The 18623-nt window shown below is 43.8% G+C and overlaps 1 long non-coding RNA gene across 1 annotated transcript; it reads left to right on the top strand.

The window, feature by feature from the left end:
* On the top strand, positions 1-14639 carry LOC310779969. Its single transcript, XR_014552885.1, has 3 exons — positions 1-47; positions 14370-14442; positions 14526-14639. It is a non-coding gene; the product is annotated as an uncharacterized lncRNA (long non-coding RNA).
* The last annotated feature ends 3984 nt before the right edge of the window (positions 14640-18623 follow it).

Below are 18623 nucleotides of genomic sequence, written 5' to 3' on the forward strand. Positions count from 1 at the left end.
CCGCAGCTGAGAAGCCACGTAGCAGAGCACAGCCACTGCTGACAGAGGTAAAAGCAGCTACTGTCACGATATATTAACGTCTAAAAACACCTTGTATGAAGCCAGTATAAGCAGCCGGATGGTATTGTTGTTTCCATCGTCGCCAAAGGATTTACCGCATTGTTAAGCCATGCTGATCGCCAAACTGCTAGCTAGCGCCTAGTGGCTAACACTCGTTATGCTAATAGGCAAACAGGGATTTCCCATCCGCGCATGCTAATAACGTTAGCTTCAAGCTCTTGGTATGAAAACACTAGCCCCGTTTGTGAACGAATATAACACTTCCGGTTGACGGAACTAGCGAATATAGGAGTTCCGGTTTGGACGTTCAGCCTTCAGAGTAAAAGCGGCGTAATTCATGTTTTTAAAAGGCATAGAAAAATGGTTAGTTCACAGATGAAAACAATGAACAAAGCATCTAAACAAACGTATACAATACAAATTATGTTTCTGTTTGACACCAACTGTTTTAATAACATTGAGAACGATCTTCTCAGTATGTAAATGGTTAAAAGCTGTTCACTGGAGTACATAGCCTTTACAAATTGGACACTGGACAGGTTTGTGTTCAGAGTGGGAGCTTGCCAAACATATGCACGCGCTCGGGGAGACCTCCTCTATGACATCCCACTCTCAGCTAAGGCCAGTAGGAGTAAAAAAAAATGGCGGCCTGACTTGAACTGGGCGCCTGTTCGGATGGAGCGGAACTGGTTGGAATAGCGTGAACCTCCCACATGCTATGTCCTACCGGTGATGCTTCCCCTGTCAGGTGAAAAGAAGTGGCTGGCTAAAGGCCTAAACATGGTCGTCCGTCCGCCTCGAATTGGAGCCGTCTCGCCGTCTGGCGGCGCCAGCGAGCCCTACATGCTCGGACGCCACTACACCCTCCCTCCTCCCACCCCCCTCCTCCTGTGGAAGCTCCGTGTGAAAATGGCGGAGATTGTGTGCCAGGCAGTCTGAATGAAATTGAATGTAACATTCCCAATTCTATGTATTAAATTCTAAAAAACGACCCTCAACATTTGGGAAGGCTAAGCCACACAACTAGTTCGTTATAATCTAACATCATGCTTTGAAAGGCGACTTTACGACGAAGAGCCAAGGCAACGGCCAATCACAACTCTCCTGCAGCTGTCGTCACGCACGTATCGTCGCCGTGAAGTCACATTTTCGAGCAGCCCCCGTCAGCCGACGGCGGCCCCTCCCCGTAGGACGGCGCTCCACCCGCCGTCACACGGGGAGGGCGGGGCGAGGCTCTGACGGACGACCATGTTTAGGCCTTAACTGCTCATGTCTCGGAAGAAGCATGGAGCCAGTTTGGTAGGAAAAATAATTCCCTACCAAACATATAAATTGACGCTTCTGGGCAGTAGACCATTTGGGCATATGTTACATTATGTAATGTGACATAACATCATCACATTTAAATAAATATAACATTTTTGCACATTTGAATGCTGCTGGTCGTTTGTTTAATGCTGTATATATTGGACATTTAAAGCTGATACACAATTGTGTTGAGGTAATTCCGCACAGCTCAGTTAAAAATATAACGTGCAACACTTGACACAATCAAATGTAACTTTTTCACAGCAATACTGTACACTCCAGCCCACCATGGTATGGGACAGGAACCATTGTTTGAATTATGTCGAAATATATTTGCATGGTGTAGCATGTAATGCAGTCTGTTAAAATACTGTAAAGCTAGATATTCTGTGACAGAAAGGCAGACAAGCTAGCAGCAGGGATCTTGTCACACTGATTCCAGATAAACTCGTCTGTCTAGCCAACTAGACAATATATTACTGTACCATAATACCACAAGCTAAAGGCAGCATATGCCAATGGAAGGCTGGGTAGCATTAGCTAACGTCATCGAGGCTATACAGTAACGTTAGGCTATTATAAAGTTATGAAACGCTGATTCAGACGTTAGAATAATATGACACAATATGAGCCAGTTAGCCTAGCTAGAGAGAGTAATTTCAGACCACCAGATATCACCATATTTCATTTCAATAAATATAAAGCAGTCATTGATTGAAGCAGACTGCTGGTCGGTTAAGTTTCTCCGTCGTCATGTCCTCTGGTCCAATCTTCGGTTCGTAGTTTGTGTTCACTCGACATCAACAATTTTTATACATGATAATATAAGGTAATACAAGGCTATCTTTGTTGACAATGTTTATTTAGACAAAAGCATTAAAACAAGCAAATATAACAATATTCGCAGGTCACTGGCAGATACTATAGCTACAACTTGTTCAAAGCAAATATCTCATGTCAACATTTGGCTTGTGTGTTATTGCAATATCCTATGTTGAAACAACTGATCATCAGTGACATGTAGTTTAGCGTTAATCTCAGGAGAACAGAATATTATAGCTTTGATCTTCACAAATCATTTGATCCTCTGTTGTGTGTCCCATCACTGGTACTGTACGGCGGCCATCCCTTGAAGAAACGAATGACACTGTTAATCACTGTATAACGTTAACGTTTGCTTACCCAACACTACGTGCGATTGGTAAATACTGTAAATGCAGAGGTGGATAAACTATCCAGAGGAGTTTAACCCTCTTGGTCCCCTTCATTGATTGATAGTTGATCTAACGTTAGCTAGATATATAACGCTATAGCTGGTAGATGAGTATATGCTCTGCCTCATCTCAAAGAGGTAGGTAAACAGAACTGCGTTTGTTTTCCGTCTACGTCTGTGGTGGTGTTTATCTTTGCTAACTTGAACGAGTCAACGTGAGTTTACTAGAGAAAGAAGCCATCTATACTACGGAAGGCTTTGACTAGGAAGACAAGTAACATCAACAAACGCTGATAACTGCGTCTACTAGGGCATTCACGACTAGTGAATTTTACTAGTCGACTAGTCGTCCCTAAAGGTAGTCGACTAGTCGTTTAATTTTTTTTTTTTTTTTTTTTTATCTTTAACACGTTGACTGCCAACAACGAGTTGAGTCGTCAAACACAATCCAGCTGTTCACTGCCAACGACGAGTTGAGTCGTCAAAAAAAATTTTTTTTTTTTTGACGGTGCTACGTGGATCAATGCCCCCCGCGTCTCCTATGGAGATATTGGAAGTATTGAATGTGTATAATCTATTTTACCGACCAGCTAGGTGGCGACGGTGCCCTCCCGACAGAGAGAAAGTCAACCAAAAGCAGCCGCCTCAGGCGGGTGCTTCCTCCATTCACAAGGAAATGGCTTGCCGATTTTACAGTCATCAGTCACCAGACTCGCCGCTCTCGGGCCGCGCCAGCAGCAGCACACGGGGGATTGCAAATTTGCATAATATATTATGCGTAAAACACACTTTGAAACGCCCGCAGAAAGGCCAGAATCGCACGCATTCCGAAAACCCAGAAACGAACGAGCCTCATTCTCATATACTCGCTGCCAGGGAGGGAAGCTGCTCAAACTCGCTGCCAGGGAGCGAGGCTGCAGCGAGCCCTCGCTTGTGACAAACGCAGGCTGAAAGCCACTAGACACGCCCACGGAGGGAGGAGTTGAAGGAGAGGGCGTTCGGAACATTGTTTGGATGTCTGATCTCTCACTGATGCCAAAAATAAATCGTTAAAGTGACTGTTCTGCCTGTTTGATTGAATTTCACAAAACTGCGATTATCTCAGCTTCCACTCTCAGATAGCTGAAACCATGCTGTACTCAACGGCTAATATCTACATAACTACTAACTCTACAAACTAACTCTTTTAGACAGAGAAAGCACACATTCTATTAGTACTTTTGTGAACTTTGTGTTCACAAACTCCAAGCAGAAAAGAATCCTCGGCTCTTTTAAAATGAGCCAGAATCCTCAAAAAACGGCCTGGCAGAAGCTACCTACAGCATTGAAAAAAGGGCTGGCAGTCAATGTGTTAAGAAAGAACATGAGGTATTTACACGACATACATGGACTATCATATCCCATATCCCCCACAAAGAACATCAAAACACAACAAAACAAAACAAGAAAACTGCATAAGATACACAATAATCCAAGAACAAACAAGACTATTGGACAAACAACCAAACAAAAACAATGCATTCAGCTCCTATCCTGATAAGCCTAATGACACTGGGGTAAAAAGTTCTTAAAGTCAAACTCTGTATGTGGTTGCCATATTTTGGGGATGTCTAAGAATCTGCCTTTGCTCTTGTAGTAAATGTTATCCAATGTATGGTAGCTTGAGAGTTCATTCCACCAGTGAACTACAGCTGGGGGATTGGATGCTTTCTAATTTAAAGCTATGCATTTCCTCGCTGCAGGCCTAACAGGGCAAGATCTATGTATTTACTTTGAATGCATTGTTTTTGTTTGGTTGTTTGTCCAATAGTCTTGTTTGTTCTTGGATTATTGTGTATTTTATGCAGTTTTCTTGTTTTGTTGTGTTTTGATGTTCTTTGTGGGGGATATGGGATATGATAGTCCATGTATGTCGTGTAAATACCTCATGTTCTTTCATTGAGTGCCAAGGACGAGTATGTTCGTCAATTCGTTTAGTAACGTAGAGTGCCAAGGACGAGTATGTTCGTCAATTGCGTTTTTTGATGGTGGGACGTGGATCAAAGCCAGATCCATCTCCTGTGAAAGTATGGTGGATGTTGAATGTGTAAAAGCTATTTTAGGGACCCATTAGGTGGCGACAGTGCTCTCCAGATTAGAGAAAGGCGAGGAAAAAAGGGAGAAGAAGTAATGGGGAAACAGAAATCGCATCGATATGCATGAAGCATAACGTTAGCTGTGCCTGTGAACAGCAGTCAATCTGCTGCCACAATTGAGCCCCTCCGTCTCCGCTGCGATATCCCCTCCATATGATTTAGTTGCCGACACCAGCGTCTTTCTGAAAAGTTACATTATTCTCAGCTGGGAGCCGGCGACACGCTGTGAAAAAGCGGGGGGATGCAGCGCACTTTTCAGTGCAGACAGAGCAAACGCAGCAGAGCCCCAGAGACACTCCCACGGAGGAGGAGGAGGGGGGTGGGGCAAGCAGGGCAGTATACAACCATTGACAGTAAACACAGACCCAGACAGCAGCAGGCTCGATAGACAGAGAGACAGGCAAACAAGCTAGAATATCTGATGCCCACCAGCAGTAAATCAAGACCAGCAAGAAGGTGTAGGGTCTGCGCACGCAGGGGCCAGCGCTGCTGGTTGTAGCTAAAAAATATTATTTGGCCAAACAAAATTCCTTTGTTTTCACTGTTTTATTGAAGGAAATTATTTTTGAGGTGTCATTACATCAGAAAATATTAGCTTCAGAGTCAATGATGTGCTTGAAATGCTTCATTTCACAAAAGGCGGAATATCTCAGCTTCTAAATTGAAACGTGTGTTTTTGCTAAAATCAACCTATCTTCTCCGGCTGATAACTAAAGAACGGAAAATGATATCAATAAACTTTTTTTTGCAGATGATAGAAGAGAGTCTCATCATTCTTTGTGCGTGTTCGGTGTTTACATAGTAATATCACACAATATTCTGTGGGCCTCGAGAAATCACTGAAAACGCTCTGAAACTCTGGCACTGGGAGCGTCCGTTCTCCAAAAGTGGCTGGCACTCAATGAGTTAAAGATTAAAAAAAAATTTTTTTTTTGCTAAAACGACTAGTCGACTACTAAGCACAGTGTCGACTAGTCCGTGAATGCCCTAGCGTCTACAAAGTATTTAAACAGTCAATTGAGCTAACGTGATCAAGACCTCTGCAAGAAGTTAGCGTTATGCTAACGTTTTAAACGAACAACATAACCGAATTAAATAGAATAGTGAGAAGGTCTAATGATGCAGACTCATTCACAGCTGACATCTAAGGGCCTGTGTCCACCTAGCGTCTTTTCATCAGCTCCAGCGTCTTTTTTCAGTTGTTTCCAATGAGGAGCGAGCGTATGCGGGTGCACATGGACGTCTAGAAAAAGTGCACTGCGCCCAGCGTCTATTTTCACAGCGCTCCGGCGTTTTTGTGCGCCGGCTCCCAGCTGAAAATATTTTAACTTTTCAGAAAGACGCTGGTGTCGGGTGCTCCTTTTCTGGCAACTGATCATATGGAAAAACTATCGCAACAGAGACAGAAAGGCTCAATTGTGGGAGCAGATTGGCTAGACACTTAATATTTCTGGTGAGTGTTGAGCTAAATCACTGTATGTGTGTTGTTTGCTAATGTTAGCTGTCAGCTATCAAGCTACTACCGCACTGAACTAACGCTAGTTTCAGACTGCTTCCTTGTTTTATTGTGCACTGAGATCAACGCTCCCCAGCGTACTTCCACCGTTTAATGGTCGGAAAAAGATGCTAGGTGGACACAGGCCCTAATGCTAACATTATAGGGCCTGTGTCCACCTAGCGTCTTTTCATCAGCTTCGGCGTCTTTTTTCAGTTGTTTCCAATGAGGAGCGAGCGTATGCGGGCGCACATGGCCGTCTAGAGAAAGTGTGCAGTGCCCAGCGTCTATTTTCACAGCGCTCCGGCGTTTTTGTGCGCCCGACTCCCAGCCCTTCCAACTGAAAATATTTTAACTTTTCAGAAAGACGCTGGTGTTGGGTGCTGCTTTTCTGGCAACTTAATCATGGAGAAACTATCGCAACAGAGACAGAAAGGCTCAATTGTGGGAGCAGATTGGCTAGACACTTGATATTTCTGGTGAGTGTTGAGCTAAATCACTGTATGTGTGTTGTTTGCTAATGTTAGCTGACAGCTATCAAGCTACTACCGCACTGAACTAACGTTAGTTTCAGACTGCTTCCTTGTATAATTGTGCGCTGAGATCAGCGCTTCCCAGCGTACTTCCAGCGTTTAACGGTCGGAAAAAGACGCTAGGTGGACACAGGCCCATAGGCTACTTCACACACCCTTCAGACAGGGTTATTGACATGTCCATATTATTATCTCTGCACGTTGTCACCAACGCTATTGCTGGAATGCTTGGAATGCGCTTGTTAATGCGCTCGTTAACTATAGTTACTGCAGATGAGTCCACTGTAAGGGCAGGCAGCTGCGTGTGGAAGAGAGGGAGAGAGTGTGTGTGTGTGACGTCACCTTATTAACATTATATATTGAATTTCAGCCCAATTATGGCAAATTCTGCAGTATTCCACGTTTTACAGTAGATTCCATTTTTATTGGTCAATTCCGTGATTCCATCCGCGATTCTGTTAACGCGGATTTCATATGGCTCTAACTATTTAACATGATAACAATATTAGATAATGTTACATAATAATATAATACTGTTAAAATGTGCTAGACTATGTAGGATACTTTGACAAGGGGAAAATAACTCAAAATCATCATAGTCATTAGCTACAAAACTACAGGCTATAGATTGGAACAGGCTGCTTGGTCACAGCAATGCATTGCAGTAAGTAAAGGACAATTAGCATTCCAAAGTCTCGCCTTCACCCCATTCAAACAAAACCTCACAACCATGGATGTGCTCACAACCCCCACTCGAACCATCTGTGCTACAATGGGCGGGGCGTCGGTGAGTTTAAAGGTGTGATGTCACCTGCGCTATATAAACAGTTGTTTACAGTTCTGCCTCTTTAGACCCGGCCCAGCTGTGATCTCTAAAGATACGTACATTTCTGCAGAAATCCCAGGACAAAGGACCAGGAGGACTATAGACAAGTTTCCCAGCGCTGGCCTAGGGCAGCGCCATAGCAGCCTTATATGTCCCCGGCTTCCGGTTAAGTCCACATTGCGTCCACAGCAGCGAGCACATCAGAAGGCAGCAGCCGAAATATCCAAACTTTTTTACAACGTTCGCCAACATCAGCTACACTAACGTTAGCAGACGTTATTAACAATGGGTTATTCTGGAACACATTGTGCCGTGCGTGGCTGTCACAATACACAGAAATGGCTGAACGAGTGGTTGGATCGACAGTGTTTTGAGCATCAGCACACATGATGCATATCCAATACCATCTCAAGTTGCAGCAACTAGATTGTGTGACTGGGTTTCCATCCAAATGTATCGCAACTTTTAATAAAATTTTCAGAAAGTCGGCAAAATAAAATGCGAAACAATGCGTGTTTCCATCCACTGATATTTTGCGAATTATAGAGCTGTCAATCACCTCGTGTTTGAGGCTGTCTGAGCTGCTGATCAGCTGCTAGACCCGATATACAGCTCTGTTAAACACACCTAACGTTATTAATTTAAAGTTTCTTGATGATCTACAAGTAGACAAAGGTACCATAACGCCATTTCTGGATTACCAGGTGCGACTCGGCAAACTAATGTTATAATCCCAACCCGATCTAAAAAGAAATTGTAAAATTGCAACGTTTGTGGACCAACGTTGCTATAGCCCTTTTCCCACATGCGCTTTGTACCGCAAAATGACCGGAACGTGGTCAAATGGCTGCATGTGGGAAAGGCGCCGTGCCGGTATAAGCGCGACCCCGTCGTCGCGGCCATTTCACCAGTCTTGAGCTAGTCAGAAGAGCGGTATGCCGCGATAGACAGACAGGTGAGAAAGGGGTCCAGTCATTTTCCGCTATCAGTGCACTGTGCACACAGTAGACAGTCCAACACCAAATACACAGCTGATTGTTCGATATTCCCCTGGTGTTGCGTACCACCAAAGGACTATTGCCAGTCGCAAACGCGCTTCCAGTGGTTTTCGCCACCGGGTGATCTTGCGTGCGGGTCGGACCAGACTCAGCACGTAATACCGGGACATGCGAAAATGACGCTTCCATTCCACGTCGTCAAAATTGTTCAGAGCATCTTCCCAAAATAAATTCCCTCCTGGTCTCTCTCGCTTCCAGACGGCTCTAGTCTCACGCAGCAGCGCAGAGGTACATAACACTGTCATGATCTGTCCCCGGTTTAGTCTATCTTCATATTCTGCGCGACACTCTCATGGGCGAGGTGCACACACGTTGCTTAATGTTCCAGCGGGCATAATCTAATCATTAGCGCACATTAAAGCAAACTGGCGAAATGATCTTGTGATAATAAGAGCAGTAGCCTATGTCAGCTTCATGTGTGTGTGTGCTGATTTTCCCCTCTCCTCTCTGCTCGCTCTCTGGCCACAGTCCGTCCTCCTCCTTCAGTCACAGCCCGACAGGGACTAAGCAACGTTGCCGACAGCCAAGGCAAGCCCGGACACATCAAATGAAGCCAGTCTGTAAAAAGTGCTTCAACGCGCGCAGGTGAAGGGATAAACAAGCAAACTTATTTCACCATTCGGAGTTTTGCCGACACGTCACTCCCCACCCGCTCTGCAGTGCCGCCCCCCCCCCCCCCCCCACATACAGGCAATTTCGCTGATAGATTCCCACATGCCAGAGGAGAGGTGTGAAGGGAAATGTCCGATATTGACTTACAGGTAATTTTCCGGTACGCATGTGGGAAAACGGCTTATGTTACAATTTCGGCTCTGAAATTGTAAAATGGTAATCCACTGAGCAGATAGTAAGTGAATCCAATTTCATTCAAGTCTAGAAGTGAGTCGCCTTAAAGTTAATATCCCAGTCTTCTTCTGTTTACCACGGCGGGTATTGTGCTGCGTATTTACCATAATTTACCATGTGTAGCCCCATTGTGTGGAGGCTACACACGGCATGTCATGTTTTGCAGTGATCAAGGCAAACTCTGTTGTTTTTGAATGGAGAGACACCTAACGTTAGTCTGGCTAACTGTGACAGAGGAGAGGACTGTAACCTAACGTTAGTCTGGCTGACTGTGAGAGAGGAGAGGACTGTAACCTAACGTTAGTCTGACTGCGAGAGAGGAGAGTACTGTCACTGTAACCTAACATTAGTCTGACTGACTGTGACAGAGGAGAGGACTGTAACCTAACGTTAGTCTGACTAACTGTGACAGAGGAGAGGACTGTAACCTAACGTTAGTCTGACTGACTGTGACAGAGGAGAGGACTGTAACCTAACGTTAGTCTGGCTGACGCTTCGGAGCTTTTGAGATTGTTCATCGCGTTGCCGTCCACCGCCATTGATTCCTCAAAATACGCTATAATCCTGCCTGTAGTTACGTTCGGCCATTTACACATATTATCTTCCCATGTGTCCACTGTCAACGGGTGTGGTATAGACACTCTTTCGTTAGACAGGAGACTCGGAGAATGATCCCAAGTTTGCATTTTTTCGGCGGTCGCTATGGCTACTACGGTAGTACGTTACGCTTCTCTGACTGTATTCACAAACACCGGAAGAGACGGACATATCGCGGCCGAGTCCGGAAGCAAACCGGAAGTGCCCAGGAAACTTGTCTATAGGCCTCTGATCAACGTTTATTTGTGCTCCGATCCAGTCTACAACTACACAAGCAAGGACAACTTTGGAAACGCAAAGACTCCAAGTAAGGCTAAATCATCGATGGGCAGAATTAGGGATGTCGACGGTTAACCGTTAACCGTTTAACCGCCGACAACGTCATTGGTCGGTTAAGCATGTTGGTCAAACGGTTAATTTGCATATTAAATTGGCATACAACGTGTTGCCAATATGGTGTTTTTTTTCCTCCTTCCCGGTAAGCAATGTTAACAAGTAGTTACTGTAGCAGCAGGATATAGGAATTAAAAAAAAAGCTCCTGCCAGAACAACATTAATTTAGAGAAAGGCTTTTCCAAATGTTTGAGAGAAAAGCAGTGTGCATTGTCAGCACTGACTTCTCTCTGTCTCTCTCACTGTCCGCCTCTCCCCCCGCGTGCGAGATGTGCTCTGTGATAAACTCACGTCAGTCAGCGTCTTCCACATGGATTCTACTGAAGAAATATCTTCAATTTAAAATGTTTAACGTAAGTCATTTCTCTGCCAAAGTGGACTGGAGGGGACAGGAGCTCCACACATGCGCCACACCCAGGCCCGGCGTTGGGGGGGGGGGGGGGGGGGCATGACCGGGCCGGGCCCCCCCATTCCCCAAACTGGCCCCCCCATTCAAAAAAAATTGGCTAAAAACGTTTTTCCGTTTTTCTGTTTTAAAGTTTAAAACGGAATCTGGCTGTCATTAGGCATTGATTAACTGAATGCTATTGCTAACTGTTACTTTGAACATCCATTTGCAATGATTCTGGCTAGATATTAACTATTGTAAATTTGTCACAATGAATGCAATTTGTGCACAATGTGTAAATACATTTACCGTAAATTCCGGACTATAAGCCGCGGCTTTTTTCCCGTTTTTTGGCCTTTTTTGGCCCCTGCGGCTTATATAACGGTGCGGCTTATCTATGGATTTTTTCAGCAAACGGCCACTCGGGAACCTCCAAAATCTATGGATGTTGGTATGAGGCAGAACGAGAGCAAGACAGACATTACGAGAGCGAGACCCTGATTGGATGATGTTGCAAAAAATGTGTCTCGCGACCTGATTGGAGCACTGTGCCACTACGCTCTCTCAGCCACTACGGTAAAACACCCTCCCTCCTCCCTCGCTCCGGGGGGAAAAAGGCAGCGATTGAGCCTGAAAGACAGTCTGAATGAAATTGAATGTAACATTCCCAATTCTATGTATTACATTCTAAAAAACTAACAGCAACATTTTGGAAGGCTAAGCCACACAACTAGCTCGTTGTAATCTAACATCATGCTTCAAAAGATGGAGAACTGGCTGTGTTACGACGATGGCGGCGAGAAGAAGAAGGAAAGAAGGAAATCGAGTAGCAGCACGTAACCTTGGCATCAGGGTGTTGACACAGAGAGCAGATGGCCGAGGTGCCGTTCAGATCCGACTGAAGGCTCAAGTTTGCCAGTGGATCCTGACAGCGTGGAGGAGTGTCAAAACATCCACGATCAACAACGGGTTCCGAAAGGCTGGACTGCTGCGTGATGAAGAGGAGGACGCCGCCAGCTGAGGGCCTTCAGAGGCTGTTCGATTCCGACAGTGACGAAGAGGAGTTCGTTGGTTTTGAGAGCGACAACGAAGGAGAGAGGAGAGTGGCTGACGAAGCCACCCTGAGCCTGTTCGTTTCCGACACTGAAGATGAGGACTTTGGTGGTTTTAGTACGCAGGAAGAAGACGAAGATGAGGATTAATGACTTGACTTTTCTGGTTACAGCCGTGTACTGCACCTTAGCCTAAAAGATGAAGACGAGGATTAATTACTTTTCTGGTAGGCTGATTACCGTATATTTTAAGCAGCCGTGTTACTGCAACTTTAGGCTTACGCGCTTACTGTCGTGTTACAGGCACTTTATTTTGCACTTTAAAAAAAACACATTTAATTTAGCCATTGATATTGCCTCGTCAAGCGCTGTAAGCTTTGTTTTTTGTTATGGTACTACTGTAGGCTATAATGTAGATCAGTGGTTTTCAACCTTTTTCATGCCAAGGACCCCTAAATTTACACAGCACAGTACATGTTCTGTAGCTACTATTGCACTAAATGGTAACACTTGAATACGTTATGCAAATATGCAACTTGTTTTGTTGAAATGTTAATAAATGGGAGCTTCCCCAAACAGCCATCTCTTTTCCGACAATCCCCTCTGTGCACGAACCCTTACATATGGTAATTAAACATCAAAACACCCGCGGCTTATAGACCGGTGCGGCTTATATAAGAAAAAAATAGTCAACTTTGAAGGTGCGGCTTATAGACCGGTGCGCCTTATAGTCCGGAATTTACGGTAATATTAATTGTTTAGGCCTAATTATTTGTAAAGTCACAACACATTAGAGATGTGTGTAGTTCTTCATAGATTTAGCCTCTTCATTTTGCTCTCAAATGCACCAGGTTGACGAATTTTACTTTAAAATGTACAAAATCTTCTTCCGGGGGAGAATCCCCGCGGACCCCCCTTAGGTAGCTTGGCCCCCCCAAGCTAGGGGCAGTCCCCCTCTGTAATTTGGGTCTGGAGCCGGGCCTGGCCACACCCCCGCCCCTCCTCTGCTTTGACCAGACAGGAGAAGTGTGATGCATTTCTCCCCTGACGCCTTGCCTGCCCTGTGCAGACTACAGCGAGCCAGTCACTCATGCTGCTTCTGTGTTCCAGCCGCTGTCATGAAACGTGTTTTCAGTTTGGTCAGGACAGGAGCGCATGGCCTGAAACCCGACACCTTGCTCACCTCACAGCGTTCAGCGTGCACTGCACACGTCCGTGTCTGGAGTCAAACCTGATGGAACGTGCACATTACTTTTTCTTCACTGGCTCATTCGGTCTCTCTCTCTCCCTCCCTCTCTGCATGTTCATCATGCACACGCATGCATACGCTCGCACTCAATGATCAAACAGTAGTTTTTTACCGTGTTACAAAAATGCAGACATGCGTCTAATTGACGATTGAAAAGTAACAATTAACGTTAGTCTTTACTGTCCAACACAGAGCAGTTCGGAGAAATTGTTTCACAACGAGAGACGGATTGTTTGTAGACTGCATTCATTGACACTTTCAAAGCCGGTGTGAAAGCGGCTACTGACAGCTGCATGCGGACTCGTCTTCAAAATGTGATGATCTTTGTTTATTGAGTAGTGATTAATACGAGTTGATAGACCGACCGTCAAATCTGTTAACGTCTGCATGCATAACCCTCTCTCTCCCTCTGCCTTCATTTTCCTCTCGTGGGCCATGGGGGGATTTTATCATAACAGAGATTTGCGGGTTGTCTTTTTTTCTCTGCTGTTATTGGACTTTTGTTACCCTTTTATTTATTTTTATTTTATTTAACCAGGTCGGTCCCATTGAGATACAAAGACCTCTTTTTCAAGGGAAGCCTGGCCAAGATAGCAGCATAAAATAGATAAAGTTACAAAACAGACAACACCAATGCACAAACATGCAATAAAACAGGCAAAAGCAGTTACAACGTTCATAAAAAAGATGTGCAAATATGAAAATAATCTACTTCTATGTCCATTAGATTTTTGAAAATTCCAAGTGGAACAAGTTCCTTCAGTTTTTCGCCCTGTAGCCGGGCGCTAACACTCATACTGAGCGTTAGCGCCCGGGGACCCACGTAACATTTCCCATCAGACAATCGTGCCGCTCTCGCGTCTAGGTCTTAAAATGAGTCCTTACCTGAGCCAGAAACTTGAAGTGAAGACCCTATCCGATTTGCCGCTTCCAAATTGTTGCATAAAATCCACTTTTATGTCCTCGATATAAAAAAAATCCTTGATGCAATACCATTCAGGAAGTATGGGGGGCATTAGCTCTGCTATTTAAGAACTCACAAATCTTGTAACATTTAGATTGTAATATTTGTATACCGTCAAACCTATGATTATCTCAATAAATTTTAAGCAACATACCATTCAAATTTGAACAATTTCCTAAAGAGTTGAGACCGCAATTTGTAATTAAATTGTATATATATGACTGATTTAATTTAACCCTGCTGTATCTACAGAGCTGCTTGGTGGGAGGACAGACATCTGGTGTATGAGGGGAGAAGCATTGTCAATATGAATTCTTCACAAGAGGTGAGAAAATATTGTTGTATCACTGATGTTGCAACGTACGCACACTGTGCCCCTGCCCTAATTCTTTCTTTGTGTCTTTATAGAAACAGAGAGACACCAACAAGAGACACAGACACATTCACACTGGAGAGAAGCCCTACCACTGTGACCAATGTGGAAGCAGTTTCAGTCAGTTAGGTAACCTAAAAACACATCAACGCATTCACACTGGAGAGAAGCCCTACAAATGTGACCAATGTGGGAGCAGTTTCAATGTGTTAGGTAACCTAAAAAAACACAAACGCATTCACACTGGAGAGAAGCCCTACAAATGTGACCAATGTGGGAGCAGTTTCAGTGAATTAGGTGCCCTAACAACACACAAACGGATGCACACTGGAGAGAAGCCCTACAAATGTGACCAATGTGGGAGCATTTTCAGTCAGTTAGGTAGCCTAAAAATACACAAACGCATTCACACTGGAGAGAAGCCCTACCACTGTGACCAATGTGGGAGCAGTTTCAGGGTGTTAGGTCGCCTAAAAACACACAAACGCATTCACACTGGAGAGAAACCCTACAAATGTGACCAATGTGGGAGCAGTTTCAGTGAGACAAGTGCCCTAACAGCACACAAACGCATTCACACTGGAGAGAGCTATCGCTGTGACCAATGTGGAAGCAGTTTCAGTCAGTTAGGTAACCTAAAAACACACAAACGCATTCACACCGGAGAGAAGCCCTACCACTGTGACCAATGTGGGAGCAGTTTCAGTCTGTTGCATCACCTAAAATCACACAAACGCATTCACACTGGAGAGAAGCCCTACCACTGTGACCAATGTGGAAGCAGTTTCAGTCAGTTAGGTCACCTAAAAATACACAAACGCATTCACACTGGAGAAAAGCCCTACAACTGTGACCAATGTGGGAGCAGTTTCAGTCGGTTAGGTAACCTAAAAACACACAAACGCATTCACACCGGAGAGAAGCCCTACCACTGTGACCAATGTGGGAGCAGTTTCAATCAGTCAATTGCCCTAAAAACACACAAACGCATTCACACTGGAGAGAAGCCCTACCACTGTGACCAATGTGCGAGCAGTTTCAGTCGGTTACATCACCTAAGAGGACACAAACGTATTCACACCGGAGAGAAGCCCTACCACTGTGACCAATGTGGGAGCAGTTTCAATCGGTCAATTGCCCTAAAAACACACAAACGCATTCACACCGGAGAGAAGCCCTACCACTGTGACCAATGTGCGAGCAGTTTCAGGCAGTCAAGTACCCTAACAAAACACAAACGCATTCACACTGGACAGAAGCCCTACAACGGTGACCAATGAGGGAGCAGTTTGTTGTGACATACTTGAAGATGTATGAAGAGTGCTCATGAAAGCTTTTGCCTGACAGATGACAACGTGGCACAGCTGGTGATAGACAGGACTGTTTGATCTTATGCCTGGAGAGAATCTGACGGACTCTATGAACTCAGATGAATTGTGAGGAAGGAACATGGACAACTTGATCAATACAGATGAGTATACTATCACCAGTAATGTGACCCACCATAACTAACTGTGTTGTGCCATGGTCCCACGGGACGCTGTCCAAAGTGGAATACAATTGAACTTTCGGACTGTCTGAAGAATATACAAGACTTTGCGAATAACTTCCGGACTTGCGTCTACTTGCGTGTACACAAAGAAGAGGCCGTTAAAGAATGGCCCTGCGAACTGGTTGCCAATTCGGACAATACGTCTACTTGCGTCAACAGGAACTACACATAGTTCGCAGTTACACACATCTTCGCAGTGATCACAATATATCTCTCTATTTTCATACCTTTTTCTCTCACATATACTACAGTAGATGGCCAAATTTCCCTTTGGACCTCCTGTCCGTCACTTATGGCCAAATTCCCCTTTGGCTGTCACACACCCTATCTCTCACTTTCTCTCTTCATAGGGTTCTCATATCTCATATCCATATCATTTATGTTTGTGTTTCATGTCAATATATGTTAATTCAAGTTATAGTTGTATCCAGATGTTTGTGTGGTTGATCTCCTGTTTTATTATGTTCCTCCGAGATACTGTAAGCTAATTGTCTTTGTGTTATGTCATGTCACATGTTTGTGGTTCATGTCAAGTTATGTGAATTTAATGTATATATCTAATGTTTTACGTTTGTCTAAGTGTCAAACTGACAGATGTATCGCCAGACACAGGATATTTTACTACAAAAATGCATGTATCCTGTGTCTGGAGGATAAGGTCAGGTGTTTTGTTTATTTTAAGAGGTTAATTATTAGATGGTTTTATTTCCAGTTATATTTGAATTCAGTGTTTGATTTAAGATGTTTTTGGAGGATGTGATTCATTTCAGAGGTTTTTGCCTGTCTAAATCAACAAAGAATGCAGAAATTAAGTGTTGGTAAGTTGACAGAGTGTTGGGTTTTAGATAAGGACTGAGCATTAAAGCAGATGTTGGTGTTTTTGTTTCAGTTTGGTTAGAGTTGACGTCAAATATTTTTGATCTATGTGATTCATTTTAGAGGTTGGCCTGAATCCAAAATACAGATTTTTGAAATGCTAGAAAATTGACGAGGGTGTGGTTTCAGGTGGTGGAGGAGGAGGACCTATATAGCCTACCACTTAGGTATCAGTCATTTATTCACACATGTCACGTGTAGTTAGTAGACTCAGAGTTTATATAGATATATGTAGTACGCAACAACGCTCTGACATCAGCACCTCTATAGGAACACATTGACATATAGCATATACACAATACATATATACATACATACTCTACAGTATATACTCTATATCTACTCAGATACTATACATCCTGATAGTCATACAGCTGTAAACGAGCCGAGGAGTATCATGACCAAAAAGGCGAAGGCAGTAAATGAGGTTTGCGGAATTCACCTTTTTTTCTTTTGGTTGAAGCCCAGCTGAGGTGGAGGTGTGGACAGATGAATTAAGGGAAGGCACATGATAATCAGATAACAAACATTTGAGGCAATGTCAATGCTGAAAAAAACAATGGCCGCACTGACAGATTGGAGAATTGGAAAAGTAAGGTTGATGTTGGGAGCTTTGGTCGCCTATGGAGTATGGTCAGACTGAAGAGTGTGATTGTGACGCCTATAGAACACTAATCCTAAACCTAACAACCTGAGGCCAGAAAACAACAAAACAAGTAACTGCCCCCTGATTTAACTGTCCTGTCTTATGGGGGTGGACCGAGGGCGCTCCATAGAGGTTTGTTTCAACACACACACACACACACACACAGGTGGTGTGCCATTATACCATTATATAGAATATATACAGTTGTAACAGGGTGGTCTATATCTGAGTACTTAGTCACAGACAGCCTTACATATTATAATTGTTATTTTGACTTTATGTTATTTTATTCTTTATCTTATTGCTTTTCATTTTTGTAGTCTATGAAAGGGAGGGGGCCATGTATTTTTGTTTTCATATCCCAGTATGCCATACGCCTATGTTTTTATTAGTTTCAGTTTCATTTTAAGTTGAAAAAGCAATGGCAATGCTTAAAGAACAGTTGATTAAGAGAAATATGTCTAAGGGAGGGAATAATGATGTGGTAGAAATATTTCTCTGAAAAGATTGTGGTTTTATTTTTATTGTTCATTTTTATTTTTTATTTTTTATTCTCATTTTAATTGTTTTATGTTGTTATATCTTATAACCTAACCTATATTTTACCTGTTAATATAAGGTCATGTATTCCAATATATAACATTGTCATTTTTATGTCATGAAGAGGAACGGCGGCTTCACTGTTTTGATGCATGTGAGTATGCAAAATGATCTACAACCCAGGTCTGACCCAGAGGTCAGAAAGGGAGGATTATGTAGTGGATCTTTTGCATGACTCACGCATAGAACATTGAAATCGTTTGTATTTGCACATGGATATATGGGCCCCTATCGTTGCATCGGCCTAGTTTCTACGCCGAGCGCCTGGCGCAGTGGGCGTGGACCAGCACACTTGATATCTTGGTATCGGCGCTAGACGCAGCTGAAAGCATTACAACCATGCCTTTTAAGCGTAAAATTATGCACCGTCATGCTCATTGGATAAGTGCAATAAACGAATCGCACGCTTGCCTTTTTAGCTCCAATTCCACTGGTCCCGCAAAACCTGACGAAAGCCAA

Source organism: Poromitra crassiceps, assembly GCF_964638095.1.
Source record: "Poromitra crassiceps genome assembly, chromosome: 7".
NCBI classification, from domain to species: Eukaryota; Metazoa; Chordata; class Actinopteri; order Beryciformes; family Melamphaidae; genus Poromitra; species Poromitra crassiceps.